Source organism: Chrysochloris asiatica, unplaced genomic scaffold (assembly GCF_000296735.1).
Source record: "Chrysochloris asiatica unplaced genomic scaffold, ChrAsi1.0 scaffold00121, whole genome shotgun sequence".
Classification (NCBI taxonomy): Eukaryota; Metazoa; Chordata; class Mammalia; order Afrosoricida; family Chrysochloridae; genus Chrysochloris; species Chrysochloris asiatica.
In genome coordinates, this window is record NW_006408639.1 from 10,281,564 (window position 1) to 10,290,388 (window position 8,825).

General features: G+C 41.6%; 1 pseudogene; it reads left to right on the plus strand.

Moving 5' to 3' along the window:
- The first annotated feature begins 200 nt into the window (after nucleotides 1-200).
- LOC102813453 lies at nucleotides 201-1,007 on the plus strand (annotated as a pseudogene).
- The last annotated feature ends 7,818 nt before the right edge of the window (nucleotides 1,008-8,825 follow it).

Consider the following 8,825-nt stretch of genomic DNA (forward strand, 5'->3'; position numbering starts at 1 on the left):
GACCCGGGATCAGACAATGTTTCATTCTCCTGTGCATAAGGTCGCTGTGAGTTGGTAACAACTTGATGGCACCTAACAACAACAACAACAACAACAAGGGATATCGTGGGCGGATGGCTTGCTGATGTGCTCCCATTAAGATTACAGTCAAGACTTTGCCCACTTCTACCCACTTCCTCTTCATCCTGTGCCAGCATCCCATGAAAGATTCGCTGGTGCTGCAAGGCTGTGTCCCTGCACGCCTGGACTCTTGCTGCTGATACCTGGCCTGGAATGCAGCAGGGATCCTGCCGGCCTTGTGTGAGGTGCATTTGGGACACAGAGAGTGACAGCTGGATCTTCAAATCCATCCTTTCTGATGGCCACCAGCCTACTTTGCTTGGCCTCTTTGTGGGGATTACCTAGCCTCTGCCAGCTTTGGTGCTACTACTTGCATTTGGAAAAAGAACCAGGATGATTTTGAGTAACTACCCTTGAGAGCCATGAAAACGAAGTCAAGTCATTGACCTGGGCCCCATCTGGCAACCTTCTGGCCACCTGCATCCGAGATAAAAGTGTATAGGTCTGGGAAGTTGATGAAGAGGATTAGTACGAATGTGTCAGTGTTCTCGGCAAGATATGATACATGTGGTTGATACACAAGATATCAAGCATGTGGTTTGGCACCCACACCAGGAGCTTTTGCTATTGACTAGCTACAATGACACAGTGAAGCTCTACTGGGAGGAGGAGGATGACTGGGTTTGCTGTGACACATTTGAGGGCCATGAGTCAACCATGTGGAGCTTGACCTTTGACCCCAGTGGTCAGCACCTGGAGTCTTGTAGTGATGACCGTACTGTGCACATCTGGCGTCAGTATCCACCAGGTGACGAACAAGTGATGGCATGTAGCGGCTGTGGCCCGGCTGGAAATTAATCTGCACTTTGTTGGGGTTCCACTCCAGGACTATTTATGATGTTGCTTGGTGTCAAGTATTTGAGGAGGACTTTGGCTCCCACCTGTAGTAGCTCACTTTTCCTCTGACTGCCCATTTGCCTCAGGTCCATTCCCAGGATGTCAAGTGATTGACCTGGAACCCTAAGGCGCTGAGTGTTCTGGCCTCCAGCCGTGATGATGGGAGGTAGCTTTCTGGGAGTACCAGCGACCTGAAGGCTCCTGAGTCATCTCTGCTTTGGACAGAATCACGGCTCCCCAGACAATGTCACATGAACCGAATGTGTCTGGAGGGTCATCTTTACTCTTGATTTGACCGAGCTCGGTTCCATTCAGACTCAGTACAAGATGAACTAGACAAACATAAACATCTCACAGATGGGGCTCTCTCTCATTGAAGAGCTACAGAAGGGTCAATACACTTGATATTACATCACAGATTTTACTTGCTTTAAAGCATAAGGAGAAAATACAGTGTTAAAATTTGGGCAGTGAATACTATAAATACACTATATATATGTGGAAGGAGGTGTGGGCATCTAGGAAATTTTTTGAAATTGTTAGCTTTATATAAATAATCCACCTTGGGGGGTGGGGGAAGATTACAGTCAAGAAAACCCTAAGAAGTAGTTCTACTCTGTAACATATAGGGTCATCATGAGTCTGGTCCACTCAATGGCAACAGGTTTACTTTGTTTTCTGGAATAACTAACGATGTCCGAGAGTCCTGTTGTGACACAGTAGGATAAGCACTAGACTGCTAACTGAAACGTTCAAAGCCACCAGTTGCTCCTCAGAAGTCCTATACAGAGTTGCTGTGAATCAGAACTGACTCGATAGCACTTAACATCAACAACGAAGTCATGTATCTTTTTCTGTACTACTGACCATATGTTTATCTTCCTCGGTAAAATGTCTATTCAAATCTAAAAGATATTTCTTTTTAAAAAACATATTATTTTTAATTGTCATCTGATTGACTATTACAAGAATAAGCAACTTGTTTGCTGGGAAGCCATCAAAGCGAGAAATCAAATCCCTTCAGGACAAACCCCCCTCTAAGATTGAAACTCAAAGGGAACACACAAGCAGGCATGTAAGCTTGCTGGTGACCACGTTGGTATACTGGTGAGTGGAAGAGAGGAAAAGGCAGCAATGAAAACATGGGCTGAGTTCAACCATATTCCATAGATTCCTGTCGACCTGGAGATGAGAGAGACAAAAGGAAGGGCTGGTTGGTCTGAGTGCGGTGAGATCTGGTGACATCTGAGCTCACGGACAAGGACATAGCCAAAGAGGGCTAGAGCTGAGAGCAAAGTGCCCAGCTAATATGAAGTGAGGGGAGATGCATGAGAACACCCAAACTTGCAGATAGTACCCATTTGACCTAACCTCAATGGTTTGATGATTAGAACTTGATTAGAGAAAGATAAAAAAAAACAATTTTTGATAAAGGAAACAAGTGTAAATTGCCACAATATCATGAAATTGACCTATACTTATGGATGTAGTAGCTCAAAATACCAACTGAGAGGGAAGGAGTCTTCACATCAAGTACCAATCCTATCCTTTCTGTATATAGCGTTGACAGGGACGTGCAACTTAAGACATTGGCTACCTAAAATGAGGGGGCAATAAAGGCACAAAGTGACTGGCTTACAAGTTTTCAAGAGGGAGTTAAGTTTCAGGGCATGCAGGGGAAGGTAGAGCCCCATTGAATAGTTTTCATCTTGTCTAGATGGGTCTGGCGAAAGGAGATGGGGATAAGATTCTTATGATTCAATAGTGAATCACTGCTATTATGATTAATTGTAACTGTCACAACTGTAAAGTTAGAAGTTTCCTACAGTCCAGGACCAGAGGACCCTAGGACCATCAAGGGAGAAGAGCACAAGCAGAATGTGAAACCCTATCCAGAGAAGCAGTGATGCTAGAGATGGAGGCAGATGATGGCATGGAGAGATAGAGCAGTTAAGGACACTAGACTCATGGAAAGAAAAAGGCTGTGTGCTGGCAGCCAGGAAGCAGGCTTGCAGAATATACCCTTTGGTTGTTTAAATAATTATATATTCCTGAGTGCTTTTGTTTATACTTCCTTAACAAAACAAAACCAGAAGAAATAGAAGCACATACTGTTGGATGATGATGATGCATGGAGGAGATTGTAATCATTGTAATGAAACAGTAAGTGTAAAACCAATGTTCTTCCATGTAAACTATTATCCCGTGTAAACTATTACTCAATTTATATAACAAACTTTTTAAAATTGAAAAAAATTATTTTAAATTAAATGCATGGATCATCTGCCTGTATTTATTATGAGGGGTAAGTCAAAAATATTGCTATTAGGATTTCAAGTTCATACATGCACGTGTTTATTCCAAACAAAATGTGTTTTAAAGATGCCTCAGAGATCTGTGGGTGGCTGCAGACAAGTTCTCTCAGTGATATACTTGTCGCAGTCTTGCTAGGGGGCCTTCAAAAGAAAGGTCCAATCAAAACAGTGTCTTCCAAGGGGATCGGTTGGGCCAGTTAAACTCAAGACAGAAAGTCAGCTTAGAAGATTATGGTGTATGCTTTTTTGGGATTCCAATGGGGTCATCTTGATATCTCTTCTTAAAGGACACAGAAAGATCATGGGGGCTTATTATCAAGAAATTTTAAGAAAACGGAAAATTGCATTGGAGAACAAGAGGCCAGGAAACTTGTACCAAGGAATTTGTTTTCCTTCATAACAATTTCAATCTTTGAAGGACAGCAAGCATTGTCCTGTAAGAATTTCATTGGTTACACCTACTCCATCCACACTACAGCCCTGATCTTGCCCCTTCACACTTATTTTCCTTCCCCAAACTGCTCATTTGATGGGGTGTAAAACAAAAAGCACAGAATTCTTTGGGGAAATGTTAGAGAGATGGAATCACTACCTTTAAAAGTATACAGACCTAGATGGAGGCTATGTCGAGAAACAAGCTTCATATCTTCAGATTTTGTTGAATAAACGTTTCTATGATTTTTCAGCATAGTGGTTACGAATCGGGCTGTGAACAGCAAGGGCAGCAGTTCGAAACTACTAGCTGTTCCGTGGGAGAAAGATGAGGCCTTCTGCTCCCATAAAGATTTACAGCTTCAGAAACCCTGTACCAGGTCACTGTCAGAACCGACTTCAAAGCACATAACCACCATGATTTTATGCAATACTTTTCAACTCACCCTCATACTTACATCTCTTTAAAGAGAGGCCATCATGTGACTACATCTGACCCATGAGGTGAAGGCAAATGTTTCTGGGTAGGACTCGGTGAAATTTTTGAAAGGAGACTGGCTTCAAGGAAGGTATGCTTTTTCTTTATCTACTGTCCCTGTCCAGCCAGCCAGCACTATGGGTAAAGGCTACTGCCCTAGAAGTCTTCTTGATCATGAGCTGACTTTGAGGAGAGTAGTCATGCATTGAAGGAGACAAAGCAAACAGCAGAGCCTGGGTTTCTGATGACATCTTTAACCACTTGCCTCTAAATGTCCTTTGCTAACTTCAAGCCACTTTATTCAGATCTGAGTCTTGCAATCCAATGGGATTCTGGACTGACACCGCTATGCTGAAACTTCATCACATCTTTTTTCCCTTAGGTCAGTTTTTATGCTATTGCTCATTCATCTTCTCACCACTAGACATGGACTTTGCCTGTGAGTAGCTCACACTCAAAGAGTCACAACAGACTTACAACATAGACTTACAGAGGGCACAGAAATTCAAGATATGGAGCTACCGGGAGGTATACTAAGGACGTCCCAAAAGGAGAGTGCTAGCTTGCCAAGCAGATTGGAGGGCGAAAGACGTTCCAGGCAAAAGGAACACATGTACCAAGGAAGTGACACGTTGAAAGCACAATGGGTTCAGAGACCTCAAACACTTCAGTGTGGCGAGGGTAGAACAGCAGATGAAACTGGAGACATGGTCTAGAACCAGATCAAGGGCCTTGTATACCATGCCAAATAATTACATTATTATGGAATCAACTGCTGGAGGACAACATGTTTGGCAAAGTTGAGGGTTCAGTGAAAACAGAGACCCTCCATTGGATAGTGGTTGCAACAATAGACCCACAAATAAGAAATACAGCAACAATTGTGAGGATGACACACAAAGAGGACCGGCAATGTTTCTTTCTGTCATACATAAGGTCACTATAAGTTGAAGCCCACTTGACAGTATCTAACAACAATAAAACCAAATATTCATACAAACACACAAGTCTATTGCCTTTAATTGCTAATTGCTGCACCTGTGGTAAGTCTCCTCTCTACAAATGGAGACCTCTGTGGGAAGGCAGAAGCCGCGTTTTCTCTCCTTTTTATAGTCTCCACATTGCCCAGTTCATTCCTACTACATGCCAGACACTGAAAATTATCTGCGGGTTGAAGTCACTTGTAACAAAGAGACCCAAGAAGACGGTTATTAACAACATTTACAGAAACAATTCCCACAAAGAAATAAAAAAATAAATTATTGTATTGGAAATTGATATAGCATATAAAAAAGATGGCCACAGACCTGATGTTCACTTCATTTAACAACATGTTGACTATCTCCTCTGTTCCTGGCTAGGTCCTGGGGGCAGGGAGGTACTCAGGTCCTGCCCTCAAGGAGCTCATCTTTGAGAGGGGAGACAGCACACAAGGCGACAATGACAAGTCTCTGCAAGGCAGAATGGAAACCCAGAGAAGCGTCATTAGGCTCAGGGCCATACAAACATGTATTCAAGCTATGTGACCTTAGCCTGTCCCTTAGTCTCTGTGATGTTCCCATTGGCCAATTGTAGACACTAATCCCCACCTCCCAGGCTGAGGAAGTAGAGTGATGTGTGCAAAGACCTGCTGTTACTGTTTTGCGCAACCAGTTTCTGACTCATAGCCACCCTGTATAGGGTTTCTGAGGAGCGGCTTGTGGGTTAGAAGCACTGACCTTGAGGTGAAAGGCCTAGCACAGAGTGTTTACACATGTTATATTTTAAAAAGGCTGCACAAAGAAAATGACAAAAAATTGGTCATGAAATAGAAGTTGATTAGTGAATAAAGAGGGAGACCTTATATAGTACAAATGGTAAAGTGCTGGCATTTCAAACTTATCAGAGGTGTCTTGGAAGAAAGACCTGGGAATCCACTTCTGGAAGATCACAGCCTTGAAAACAATTTGGAGCACTGTTCTACTCAGACACATATGGGATCTCCATGGGTTGGAAGGGACTCTACAGCTGTTGCTGCAGTTATTAGGTGCCGTCGAGTCTATTTCGATTCATATCGACCTTATGCCCAACAAAACAAAACACTGCCTGGTCTTGTGTTAACCTCACAATCATTGTTCATCTTGAGCCCATTGCTACAGCCACTGTGCCAATCCATCTCACTGGGGGTCACCCTCTTTATTGCTTACCATCCACTTTACCTAGCATGATGTTCTTCTCTAGGGACTGTTTCCTCCTGATAATGTGTACAAAGTATGAGAGATGAAGCTTGGCCATCCTGGCTTCTAAGAGCATTCTGGCCATACTTCTTCAAACACAGATTTGTTTGTTCTTTTAGCAGTTCATGTTATTTTTAATACACTATAACTCAAATGCATCAGTTCACCTACGGTCTTCTTTATTCACTGTCCAATTTTCACATGCTTATGAGACCACTGAAATGGCTTGGGTCAGGTGCACCTTAGTCCTCCAACTGCCATCTTTGCTCTTGAACACTTTATAGAGGTCTTGTGCTGCATATTTGCCTAATGCAATAAGTCATTTAATTTCTTGACTGCTGCTTCCATGAGTGTTGCTAGTAGATCCAAGTAAAATGAAGTTTTTGACGACTTCAAGCTTTTCTCCATTTTGTTATTGTTAAGTGTCATCCAGTTGGTTCTGACTCATATTGATCCTGGGTTCCTGAGTAGCAGCTGGTGGGTTTGAACCCTCCACCTTGTGGTTCAAATCAGCCTTGCATCCAGTGCTTATCCTACAGTATCACACCAGGAGTCCTTTCTCCATTTATCATGGTTATTTACTGGTCCAGTGGTGAGGATTTTTGTTTTCTTTATATTGAGATGTAATCCATCAGTATTTTATTAAGTCCTCTTCACTTTTGGCAAACAAGTTTGTATTATCTGCATATCATATAGTTAATGAGTCTTCCCCCAATCCTGATGCCATGTTTCTCTTCACATAATCAGTTTCTCTGAATATTTGCTTAGCATGAAGACTGAATACAACCTTGGCATTCGCCTTTCCTGATTTTAAATCATTCAGCACCTCCTTGTTCTGTTCCAATGATTACTTCTTGGTCTATGTACAGGTTCTTTATGTGCAAAATTAAGTGTTCTGGAATATTTATTCTCCATAATGTTGTCCACAGCTTGTCATGATGCACCTTGGACTTCCTCCCTAAGTATCACTGGCTTTTGATCATGTGCTATCTCTTGAAACGGCTGAACATTATCCATTTCCTTTTGGCACAGTAACTCTGTGTATTCCTTCCATCTTCTTTTGATGCTTTCTGTATTATTCAATAATTTGTCCAGAGAATCCTTCATTATTTCAAGCTGAGGCTTGAATCTTTTACTCAGTGCTTTCAGCTTGAGAAGTACTGACTGTATTCTTTCCTTTTGGTTTTCTAATTCCAGATCTTTGCGTATTTTGTTTTTAACACTTGACTTTGTCTTCGTGAGTTGCCCTTTGCAATTTTCTGTTCAGTTCTTTTATTTCCTCATTTCTTCCATTTGCTTTAGCATTTCTACACCAGAAAGATTCAGTCTTTTCTTTCCCTTCTTTTAACGGCTTTTTGGTTTCTTCGGTCATTAGTATCTAATAAATCAAATCTGTTCTTGAGATGATTTCTAAACCCAGGTGGTACATGTCCAAGGTCAAATTTTGGCTCACATGGACTTAAGAAATTTTTTTCTTCAGTTTTAGTCTGAACTTGCAATGTGAGCAACTGATGGTCTGTTCCACAATCTGACTCTGGCCTTGTTTTGACTGATGATATGGCATTTCCACTGTCTCTTTCCATGTCGTTAAGTGCCATCGAGTCTATTCTGACTCATAGTGACCCTGTATAGGGTTTCTGAGGAGCAGCTGGTGGATTTGAACTGCCGACCTTGCGGCTCAAACTGACCTAGTGGTCCAGTGCATTATCTGATTTCTGTGTATGCCATCTGGTGAGGTCCATGACTTTTCAGAGCATTTAAAAAGGTACTTGCAATGAATACTTGCAAAATTCTATCATACAATCTCCAGCATTGTTTCTTATCAGCAAAGTTATATTTTCCAACTACTAATCCTCTTTGTTTCCAATCTTGGCATTATAATCACCAGTGATTATCAATACATCTTTTTTTTTTTTTTAATGTAAGAAGTGTGAAAATTCTTTATTAATACCATACACAAACCAAACTGAAAGGCTTTTTGTTAATTAAAAGGCAACATTTTAGATACAGGGAATTTTAATAAGATGTTACTAACAGTTAAAAGCAAAAAAGATAAAGTGGCCATTGCTAACTTATCTCCCACCCTTGCATTTGACCAGGGTGATGAGTACATATTGAAACAGGCGAGACTTGTTTCATGAGTCAGGGAAGATTTCTCCAGTATTTAATCAGCCTCCCATAGGTCATGAGATGGAATTCACCATCTTTGTGAAAAACTGAGCATTACCAATCCAACAGAACCTCAAGTCTAATCGTATCATAGGGAAAATTAGAGATAACACTTGCTGTCAAAATTTTAAAGGTCTGGTCATTGTCATTTAACCACAGACAAGCTTTTATTTGGATTCCTGGTGTGGCGCTGTGGGTTAATACACCAGACTGAAAAGATGTTTGAACTACAAGGTCAGCTGCTCCTCAGAAACCCTA